The sequence below is a fragment of the Sinohyriopsis cumingii genome, chromosome 8 (assembly GCF_028554795.1).
Source record: "Sinohyriopsis cumingii isolate HCF-2022 chromosome 8, ASM2855479v2, whole genome shotgun sequence".
In the NCBI taxonomy this organism is placed as follows: Eukaryota; Metazoa; Mollusca; class Bivalvia; order Unionida; family Unionidae; genus Sinohyriopsis; species Sinohyriopsis cumingii.
The window spans coordinates 72,545,267-72,556,096 of NC_142968.1; positions in this window are offsets into that span (position 1 = coordinate 72,545,267).

Below are 10,830 nucleotides of genomic sequence, written 5' to 3' on the forward strand. Positions count from 1 at the left end.
GGTAGTGTTCTCAGTGATATATCACGGCTAGAAATACTAATCGGAGGAAAACGAGCCGGAAATAACTCTCCGGAAATAATCAATGAGGCCGCTGATATTTGCAGACGGTTATTTGCCGGTGGTATCATGGACATTAATGCATATCGAACGCTCATAGACGAACTCGTGGACCACGGTCATTACAGCGATTGACCAACCACTAATTGGAAAACACTGGTGTTTTTTATAATAAAGATGATTATACACTACAACCATGATAAACCAGTCAGCGTCTACGTGGTAAACTCACGATTGCCCGTATACCGCGCGTGGTACGGAGACGGTCTCGGTAGCACCATTGCGGGGTTATTTACAAGAATGGCTCCAGAAGTAGCGCCGTTAGCCAAACAATTAGGAATGAAGGCTATTGATGTTATTCGTGATAAGGGTATTAGTGCTATTGGAGATGTTGCCGGAAAGGCGTTTTCTGCAGCAAAGGACAAACTAATGTCGTTGGTAAAATCCAAAGGATTTTCACGAAAAAGAAAACAGAAACCACCGGTGATGCCATCAACGACAGTGATGCCTGCAAATGTCAGTAAAGTAATAAATAACGCCGTGGAAGAAAAACTAGCGTCGTTGGTAAACAATAATCAAGATGATATCGCAAACATAATAGCGGGAAGTGGTTTAAAACGACGACGATGATTTAGATGCATCAGCGTATTATTAAATAAAATGTTTAAACGAACAGCTGACCCGGCGTTTGATACGGACGCACCAGTGCACAAGGATGATTCTGTCCGTAATTATCAATTTTATTCCTATCATGCAGTACAACCCAACATACGATCGCGAATTGAACTTCAAGTCCATGATACCAGTAAATATTTTTTACCGTGTGAAGCGTTTATTGAAATCGAAGGAGAACTTGTAACAGAGGCCGATACTCCTGCTGTACCAGCACCGTATCCATATGGTACCAAAGTTGGCTTAGTCAATAACGGCGTAATGGCGCTATTTGAGAGCGCAAAATATCTCATTGACGGGCGAGAATCAATAGAACGTGATGTTGATGTGGCTACAACAATAATCGGGCTAGCAAGATATTCCGACGATTATACAAGATCAGCGGGTCCATCTATGATGTTTGCAAAGGATACTAGAAACACTGCTGGAAACTTGCAATTTGTGGTAAGACGACCAAGAAATAATGCTAATAACGCTGATGCTGATGTTGAGAATATGATTATAAACAGCGATCCTAATTTTAACATCGGAGCTGCAACACGCATATCAATGTTAACAGGGCCGCGTAGATCTTTCTCATGCGCGATTCCACTGCATCATATATTTGGATTTTGTAGGAACGTGCGAAAAGTTATCTACGGAGCAAAGCATACCGTGGTGCTTGTGCGAAAAGGTGATGATAGAAATGCAATTTGGAGAATTCCAGCGGATCTTGCGAATCCAAATAATGACCCTGGTAAAGTCGTTTTAACTAAAATATTATTGTGGATGCCAGTAATGACTCCATCCATTACCACAGAGGCACGATTGCTATCCTTTATGGAGCAGGGAGGAAAATCATTACTAAGTTGGCTAACAACAACAACAGATACTAAGCAATCAAATATCAATGGTGTATTCACATGGAACCTGGCATCACAACAAGGCATTTCGGCTCCGCGTCATATATTTGTTGCGTTGCAGGATATGACGAGAGTTGATAATCAACTATCCAGCCATATGATATTTGATCGATTAGGCGTTACTGACGTCTCGCTGAGAATAAACGGCCAGCAGGAACCATCTGAAGATATACAACTTAATTACGGTCAAAACCATATTGCACGCGTGTACCATCGGTTGCTGTCGTATATGAGTCGTGATCAAAACGTCGACACTGGTTTGCAAATATCACAACATGATTTCAAAGAACTATATCCGATCTATTACTTTTCGCTGGAACATCTTGATTTAACAAGACAATCCGTCGTTGATATACACTTCCGAGCTAATGTAACTCGCGGCGTTATTGCCGATTATAGAGCGGTTGCTGTCATTCTCAGCGATAAATCAATGCTGCTAGAAGGCGTTGGTGGACGAATGAGAATCGTTGATGCGCCAGTGGAAAACATGTAATTGAAAACATAAACGCGTTTACAATAAAAATGTCGTATAATGTTGTCGATGTAGAGTTGACCGATGGTCAAGTCAAGAAATTACGATCAAAGTAGGCTAAACAATGTGGAACCACAATAACGCTGAAGCCGTCACAGATGGCAGGTGGTAATCATAAGATATCGTTGACGGCGCGTCAAATAAAACATTTCAATGATGCGATGAAGAATAAAAAAGGTGTTCAAATAGATTTTTCAGCCGCAGCGATTAAAAACATGGAAAAGACCGGTGGGATATTTCCGCTGTTAGCTGCGATTCCAGCGTTGATTGCCGCGGCGGCCCCAGCAGTGGCGAAGGCGGCGGCGTTAGGAGCCGTTGGTACCGCGGAGGGAATGGCATTGAAGAAGGCAACCGGGAAAGGCTATAAAAAAAAAACGACCCGTAGCCGGAAAGGGTCTAAGACTACCGGGAACCCCGTATTCATGGTACTCGGGGAAGGGTCTAAGACTACCGGGAACCGTTTATTAACTCCTATGTCTAATTTTGATTTAATAGATGCCGCAAACGCGTTAGCGATAAAAAACTTCAGAGGTGTTTTTATGAGGGATCAATTACCGACAAAACCAAGGAATATTGAAACCGGTATAATTAACCTCGATAAATCCTCCGGAGCGGGAACTCATTGGGTTGCATACGCAATTGATCCGCGTGCGATCGTCTATTTTGATTCATACGGGTTAGCCCCGCCAAACGAGTTCATGCGGTATATCCGGGCGTGTTCAGCCCCGGTTTTTTATTCCACGCTGCCAACACAACAATTAAGTGACCCACCGATATGCGGCCGTGAGGTATTGAACGTGCTCGCGGCGATTTCATCATCGCGGAAACCACCTCATGTGGTTGTAAACGAATACACTAGTGGGGTCGTAGAGGCCCGGCGGGTTAATTAAAAACTGTTTTTTTTACAATAATAATGATTGATATTTGGGGACGACCGGTTTCGGCGCTGAAAAAATCCACGGAAACGCTCGCCACCGATGACATAAAAAAACTAATCGAGGATGAAATCGCTTATACGTTAAATTTAACCAGTGTTGACCCGGGCGAAATAGTTGTATTTCAAGACCGCCAGGGTAAACTGAAATCCAGTAATGTGTCGCTGAATGACGTTTTAATACGACAGCGTGATGCCGCCGAGAACACTATCGTGTTGTATACCGATGACGGACGACTTAAATCAGGTGAATCCATCTTGACGATAAATGGAAAAATAAGTACACTTGGCGACAATTATATAACCATGTCGGATTCGTTAAAAAATTTGTATGATAGACTTAACGCGCAAGCAAATCAGTTCGAGGGGATACAAAAGTCTGTCACCGATATACAACTCACTACTGCTAGTTTTTTTGGAACCCCGACTGTAACCGAACCGAATCTTGTGGGGATAAAAAGTACTATTTCGGAGTTTACAACGCTGTCGGGCCAATTTTACACGTTACGAAAAAATTTTAACAGGGCTGATAACACCATTGATAAATTCTTTGGTAAAAAAAATACCAGACCGGATGAAATTACAATAACTATAAATGATATCACTGCGTATGGACAGGAAATAGAAACAATCAAAACTGATGTTGAAACGATCAAAGCGGGGTTATACGTTCATATACAGGAAATAGGAACAATCAAAACTAATGTTGCAGCGAACAAAAATAATATAAACGCGCATACACAGGAAATAGAAACAATCAAAACTGATGTTGAAACGATCAAAAAGAGTGTAAACGCGCATGAAGTGCTCATAAAAGCATTCAGCGTTAATGTTGCAGCGAACAAAAGGAGTGTAGACGCGCATACACAGGAAATAGGAACAATCAAAACTGATGTTGCAGCGATTAAAGACGGACTACTGAAGGTGACAAAAATAAAAATCCCTCATGAAAACACCACCAACCCAGTCTACACGATTCAGCATGGAATATTTATCTGGACTCCTACACAGAATATAATAAATATCACCGCAACCGTCAAGGGTATTTATCGATTGACACTGGTTTCAAGGATGCATTTTAATATATCATTGCCAAATTCATTAGAGTTTAACAATACAATATCAACAATTATAGACAAGGACGCAACTGAATCGTTTACAATTAAAACCGATAATAAAAGTTTAGCCAGGATAAACATTACATGGTATGTGGAATTTGTAGCGGATCTAAGTAATTAAAAACACTAGCTCTTTTAAAATAAAAATGGCCACCAAGGTAATTGAATCAGAGGTATCACCGACGTCACATCAATATCGATTCAATACCGTAAAAGAATTCTCCGCGAATTTGAAAACGCTTTCCGAACAATACCGTGTAAAAATAAAAAAATACCGCCGAAAAATAACCACCATCGACGCGGTCGTGTACTCGGTGTCAGGTATAGTAGCCGGTACCGGTGTTATTTTATCCACTGTGACCATGATGGCCCCGATCGCTGTTCCAATCGCTATCTCCGCGGCGATAACAATTGCTGAAGTCGCCAACGCAATCACTAGAAAGATATCATCGTGTTCTCAGAAAAAACTCAACGAGTATACAGTAAAACATCAAATAGTATCCGACGCGTACTCGAAATTATCCGGGTTGATCTCGTTGGCGATAGATAATTCGTTTATATCCGATGTTGAATTCTCCACGATGGTCCAGTTGTATGACTCCGCGATGTCAAAAATTGAGGATTTTCAACTGGAAGCTGGAAACCACGTGGCTGAAACCACTTCTATTGGCTTAAAACATTCTCCTGAAACCACTTCAATGGGCTTAAAACATTCTCCTGAAACCACTTCAATGGGCTTAAAACATTCTCCTGAAACCACTTCAATGGGCTTAAAACATTCTCCTGAAAACAAGCAGGTTGTTAATATTCGGTGTTGAAATTAAACACTAGAAACAGCGAATAATAATAATGTCGCTGAACCCCGAAGGGTTGCAATTACTTCAACGGATCGCGGAGAACACCACTCCGGTACAAACAAATATGATATCGATAACATCAACGAAGCCAGAATTCAGTGTAAACTTCCCTTCTCCGATTCCAGTGAAGGAAATAGCGCTGGCAAAATTGCGAATATATCACAGTTGGCCTAATATCCGAGCGGAAGCATTTAACGGACAACAACCTAATAACTCGCTGGTTTTTGCATGGACAAATAAACCCGATGGGACCCCAGACTGGAATGAGGTTACAATACCAACTGGGTCATACCAAGTAGAACAAATCAATAAAGAATTTCAACGCAGGATAAAATCGATCACAGGAAAAGAATCAAAAATCGCTATTACGGTTCATGAACCGACGTTATCGTCGACGATTGAAATAAGCACACCCGGGTATATGGTTGATATTTATAACAGTTCAATAAGAACCATACTAGGTTGGCCCATGAATCCACCTAATGAAATCCCCGCGGACTTGCACACGAATGCGCAATCGTATCATGAAATTAATCCCAGTTATCAAGATAAATTGTCTATTATGAAAAACACGTTATTACCCAGTTGGTTTATATTTCAAAACAGGAATGCCATGCAGTGGTATTTTCGGTATGACAAAACTCCTGAATCGATCGTCATATTTACAGTTATTTTAAATGATATCGATAGTTTTTTATCGAGATTAATCGTAATTACCAATTGCAACTAGAACAACTACGGAAAACAAAAGCACGAAAACACGTTGAGGTGTTAAATCAACTTATATCAGACATGGAATATATCAATGAACGAATCGTTAAAATAATATCCGATAACAGCGATGATAATAAACAAAAATTCCTAACCGAGTATAATATCACAGAAGCCGATTTACCCGATTTCAAGTTTCCAGGATACAACGCGCCAGAACTAAGAAAGTCTCTTAATGATTTTCTCGGTCCATCAATTATCCTCAGACACGATAACGGAGATGGTGGTAGGCATATTGCTCCATACAACGTAAATATCGCATCGGTGATAGCAATCAATCTAGTGTGCGATGTTATCGAAGGGAGTTACCAGGTAGATACCAAGCAATCAAATCAAGCTCAACAGGGGTATATCCTTTATTCATTTTCACCAACAGCCCCTCCCGGATTCTTAATCGTTGAGAGCCCGATTAATCCGGTCTATATGCGATGCCATAATCGGTTTTTAACGAGAATTAATTTTAGACTTACCGATCAGTCAAATAACCTAATTGATCTACAAGAGGAGGAGTTAGTGATCACTCTGTTTGTAAGATCATTGTAAATAGCCCCTTAGCAGCAGGGGGGAAAATGACATCGACGCGGTCGTCGCTGTGTTTACCGGACGCTGACGACGCTGGGATCGGCGCGCAGAAAGTATTAATTAAAGCAAAATAACGATTGGACGACCCCCACGACGTCGTCGTCGTTTTTTTTTTACCAGGCGCTGACTACACCGGATCCGCTGAGTGCAGAAGTAATAATTAAGCAAAATAACGATTGGACAAAATGTCGGATTCGCCCCCCCTGCTGCTCATTGACTTGGAACTTATCACGCATGCCTAAAGTATGTGCTAGTCCCTTCAAACTGAGATAGTATACCCGCTTAAATCAGAAAGCAAAATTGAGGACTGACTGTGTGGTTGTCTCTCTCATAATTTATTGCGTGCTGTGGATTATTCACTGTTGAATGGTCAAACTGACTGTGTCTAGATTTGATAAAATAATACATAAAACTTTACAATGTGTCGCAATTGCATCATTTCAATGTATTACCCCTACAGTTCGTCAGTGGCGAAAAGCTACTTCTTCCATATTCGCCAGGGCGCATTTCCTTAAAAAGGCGTAGAAAGCGTAATATCTTAGGATTATATTTTACCATCCCACGTTGGACTGAAAACAATATATCCCTTATTGTACATAACGTATTTTTAAGGTATCAAAACGTTGATGACATGAACATTGATCATTAATAAGGAATGTTGTTTTATATTATAACAATGAATTGATCATATCATATATTTAAAAATGTATATACAAGAGAATTCGTAAGTAAAATTTTCTTTTTAGAAAAGGAAGATAAGGGTACATAATTCGAAACGGGAAATGTTATTTGCACAAACATGCATGTAATTCTACAGAATAAACACTTGCTGTGAGTTAAAGTTGTAAAGGAGGAACTATTAGCAGAGGCAGTGTTTTGTAAGCAGTAATAAATGCAATTTTTGTGGGCTATTTAGAACGTGTTGTATATCACTCTCAACTCCAAACTACTAGTATAGTAAAACCTATAAATATAAGAGCCACCACATATCTAATTCAACCGAACTGAAGCCTCTATGCATAGCTAATATCACTTACGGCTGATATAATATCCTTGACGTTCGATATTTGAAAGGTGAAGTACAGTGATCAAACCGATCATTGACAGGACATGCATGTATAGACAGTGACATGACACTTGGAAGGACTCTTTTCCAATTATATATATATATATATATATATATATATATAGAGAGAGAGAGAGAGAGAGAGAGAGAGAGAGAGAGAGGGGGGGGGGTAGCAGATCGGAATACGTTCCCAGTCATGTTTTTCCTTTGGCATGGTTTGATGTCAATTGTGAGAAAAAGACAAAATTTAATTTTACTCTACCTTCCAAACCTACTTTGCAGGTCTTTTAAATTACACATTCGGCAATTCAACGTACCATGAAAAGTTGTTTGGTATCTACTATTGCTGTTGTTAAGCAAAAGTGAAAACATTTTAAGCAGTGTTAGCATCACCATTCGTATTCCGTATATAACTTACTTAAAATGACTCTTTAATTAGTAATGTTTAATACAATTACCGTATATAGTCGCCATGATAAACGGTTCCTCCATTTTACAAGATTTGTATTTTTACAATGCAAACCGAATTTAATTTCATTGTATAGATTTAATGCTTTTTCAGTGGATTATGAAATAACTTTTATTCAACAAAATGTCAATAAAATATTGTAAAACATTATCGCACAAGAGTAATTTCCGTACATCTACACTGTACACGATCTATATACGATCTATATTGTAAGTTTACCGAGTAAAGAATATGAGCTAAATTTAGCGGATCCTGATGGTCGCCATTTTTGTACATCACATTATATATTGTTGTGGAAAATTTCATAGTGAGATGAATCTTTCCAGCAATAGTCGATATAAAGGAAACTGTAAGGAAACACGTTGAAACCATTTTAGTTACATTCCTACGTTCAATCAATATTGTATTACTTTAGAAGGTAAAATTGCATAAAGTCACAAATATGCATATCAACATTGGTCTAAGGCAATAGAGTTTTCCATAGCGCCGTTTTATATGTACCATAAAATAACAGACTTTCAAGATCCACTGAAATCAGTTTCATCTACTTCGTTCAAATCAAACTTAAAACATATGTCGTGTACATATCAGATTGTTATCTTTTGCAATTATGTAATAATTGTATATTCTGTACTCTTATCAAAATTGCTTGACTCGGGAACGATCGTAGGAAATTTATGGGCCCCGGTCTGGATACTTTTGGTGGGGGACCCTTGGATTTACGCGCCGAGCCCTTTGTGACAACGGCACACGAAGAAAAAAACAGCAACTTTAAAACAAGTTTTGTACGATATTGAATTTAAAATTTTCTTTAATCGCTTCAAAATTATGTTCTCTCTATAGATATATTTTGGTTTAATTATTGACACCCGGGACTCCTTTGAGAGCGAGGCACAATCAACCTATGGCCGGCCCGGTTGTGACTGTTCATTAAATAAGCAAAACAAGTATTCAATGAAGTGAGTTTGGTTTGTATTGCGATATATACAAATAGAAAATATGGAGGAACATTATGTCATCACTATCTTAATATAATGTATGACAAGAAATGACCTGGTGTTATCTATAATACAAATTGCTCGATTATTAAAGGCAAAAATTTGAATTTGAAATAAGTTAAGGTTCATACACCTAAAATCACTAATAAAGCTAGTTTGGGTGCAATATAAAACGTTTGATAATAATTGGTATAGATTCATTATGTCACGCTATTAAAATGAAACTTGCACTATTGTGTGTGTCTTAAGCTGGCCGTCCCAGTCATGTTAGGATTTGCCACCATTGTTTATATTTAAAAATGGATCGCTATTGCTATATTAGGTTTGTCCTGTAGAGGATTCTGTGTGTATTGACTATTACTAAAACGCAGTTTTATTTGAAAGACAAAGAAAGTCCACCACTGTGATAGCATAAGTATTGGTGTTTGGTTTCTTTATGATTTGTGTTTTGTTGAAATAAGCCTTCCTTCAGAATAAGACCTGTCATGTAATGCATGCTCTGTATATCAATGTCAGCTAAACATCAGTAAAAGCAGACATGTACTAGTACACGCACATCGAAGACATGCAGCATGTTGCGATTTGCTTGCACGTATTATTGCAGGTGTTGTAATTGCAATGATGAAATGATCCATAGAGCTGTAAGTATTCGAGCGTGTAGGGAATGATCATTCTGATGATAAGTATTCAACTTATATCTAATTATTGATGTTATAGGAAGGTAATTCCAAATTCCGGTTGTAGGAAATCGATGCTGTTATAACATGATTTGTACGAACAATAATTATGATACAACGGCGAATATAGTCCATAGAACAATAACAATGTTGCATAACATGGGTTCTAAGCAGTAGCTTCACATACGTGACACCTCACTGCAAACAGGCACAATGACATTACATTCAGATATGATAAATGCTCAATTTCTTACGATTCTCGAAGGAATTTTTTACGTTTTTTCAACGGCAATGTCCTGTACGTGTTTTGTGTGAAGTACGGTAGATGTATTGGTTTATATTAAATATGTGCATTATGGTTGTATCTTGCAGTTCACATTAATAACACCCGTGTGTGAAATATTATTACAAGACAGTACACTTTAATGCACAAACTTCACCTTGTAGTTTAGATAAGTTATTGGTATTCAATGTTTGGATCGAAAGTGAGATAATACTATTCGAAACCTGTAACTTAATAACACATATATTTTCCACATTTTCTGCTTGAAAATACAGTACATGTTTATTCCAGTGAATTGAAAGATAGACACACAAAAATCACAGAGCACATACCAAGTTCTGAACGGAGCCCTACCCAAAATCATGAGTTGTACATTGATCTGACCTACGATTGTTCGTGGAAGGAAACTTTGACGACCACTTTTTCATCCAAGGAAGTAGTCAGTTCATGATCTTTTCCCAGTACGTCGGTGTGTAATTGTATGCATATCCTGTATTCACACCAAATTCAAACACACCCATACATATACACAAAGGTTTGTGATAGACATATTTAGTTTGATTTTAGTTTAGTTTGCTAGTATCTCTTCACCAAGAGATCCAGACATGCTAAAATATGATAGTGTGTGTGTGTGTGTGTGTGTGTTCATCCCTTCATCTTGTCAGCATTTATTTGGAGAGTACCATTTATTAATACACGTTCTTTCGGATGCGTAAAATCTCCCCTATCGGACGGGTAAATTATCTATCAGTTCGCCCTGATACATACGTACTTACCCACTTACCTACCTCCAGCTAGCCTGCTCAGCTGCCTACCTACCCACTTGGAACCTGTATACATACATACATACCAGTGTCTGAAAGGCTGGACAATTTTAAAGACTGTAACATATGGAGAATATGAACCGGCTTT